Raw genomic sequence first — 1,258 nt, 5'->3', positions numbered from 1 at the left:
GGGGAGACCTGCACCTTCTCTACGGGACATAGATCCACTGCCACTACCCCGTGTGTGTAGCGGAGGTCAGCACTGTCTCTACGGGGCGTAGATCCACTGCCACTACCCCGTGTGTGTAGCGGAGGCCTGGACCGTCTCTACGGACACAGATCCACTACCCCTACCCGTGTGTGAAGGGTGAGGCCTGGACCGTCTCTACGGGACACAGATCCACTGCCACTACCCCGTGTGTGTGTAGGGGAGGCCTGCACCATCTCTACGAGACGTAGATGGGGGAGGGTGGACAGATCCACTGCTTCTACCCTGTGAAGGGGGAGGCCTGGACCGTCTCACGTGACGTGGATGGGGGGGGGGCACTGTCACACTACCATGTGTGTTCATTTAACGAACGTATCACTCGATGCCACTGAGTTATAAAGTTAGCAGTGAACTACTACTTCCAACCTGTGGTGGTTCTTTGAACTACTTCCAACCTGTGGTGGTACCAGCCTGCGTGTGTTCTTCACTGCGAAATTTTGTCGATTTTCGTTGGAACACATCTAGCGCGATTCGTCCGTTCGTTCGTTCGTTTGAGACAGGACACGGAGCGCAGCTGCTGGTTGCCGTGGCGACGAGTTCGTCGAGAGGTGAAGCCCTGCGATGATAATGGCGACACCAGGTAGTGGTCGTTGCCGCCGACGACCACGAATAATGCGTGCGCCAACTCGCTATCATGCTCTTTTGTTTTTTTGTTACGCGCACTCACACTTTTATTTTTTTCGTGTACGTACGCACACTCTAAATTAATGCATTGAATTATGCAGACGCTCGCGTTTTTTGTTGCCGGGGTCGACAGGTCGTGCAACAGAGGGCAGCACTGTACCCCCGAGAGTTTGTGAATACAAGATTTTGTATTGCTACCTGAACTAATGTGATAAACCAAACCTTGTATAGTGGTGACCTGTTCATGACCCCGTGTCACAACTTGCCCTTGAGTTGACTTGCACTCTCTCTCTCTCTCGCTCTCTCTCTCTCTCTCTCCATCTTTCTCTCTCTCTCTTCCTCTCTCTCTCTCTCTCTCTCTCTCTCTCTCTCTCTCTCTCTCTCTTCCTCTCTCCATCTTTCTCTCTCTCTCTTCCTCTCTCTCTCTCTTTCGCTCTCTCTTTCTCTTTCGCTCTCTCTCTCTCTCTTCCTCTCTCCATCTCTTTCGCTCTCTCTTCCTCTCTCTCTCTCTTTCGCTCTCTCTTTCTCTTTCGCTCTCTCTCTCTCTCTTCCTCTC

At 52.1% G+C, this 1,258-nt stretch overlaps 1 long non-coding RNA gene across 1 annotated transcript in view; it reads left to right on the top strand.

Annotated features, from left to right (window-relative positions):
* Positions 1-487: 487 nt before the first annotated feature.
* Positions 488-1,258, top strand: part of LOC106815295 — a 12,118-nt gene continuing 11,347 nt past the window's right edge. Inside the window, exon 1 of the long non-coding RNA XR_001394727.1 lies at positions 488-497. This is a non-coding gene — a long non-coding RNA (uncharacterized LOC106815295). The remainder of the gene's footprint in view (positions 498-1,258) is intronic.

Source organism: Priapulus caudatus, unplaced genomic scaffold (assembly GCF_000485595.1).
Source record: "Priapulus caudatus unplaced genomic scaffold, Priapulus_caudatus-5.0.1 Scaffold1084, whole genome shotgun sequence".
Taxonomy (NCBI): Eukaryota; Metazoa; Priapulida; class Priapulimorpha; order Priapulimorphida; family Priapulidae; genus Priapulus; species Priapulus caudatus.
The sequence above is the reverse complement of the archived record's forward strand: the minus strand, read 5'-3'. Positions and strand labels throughout refer to the sequence as shown.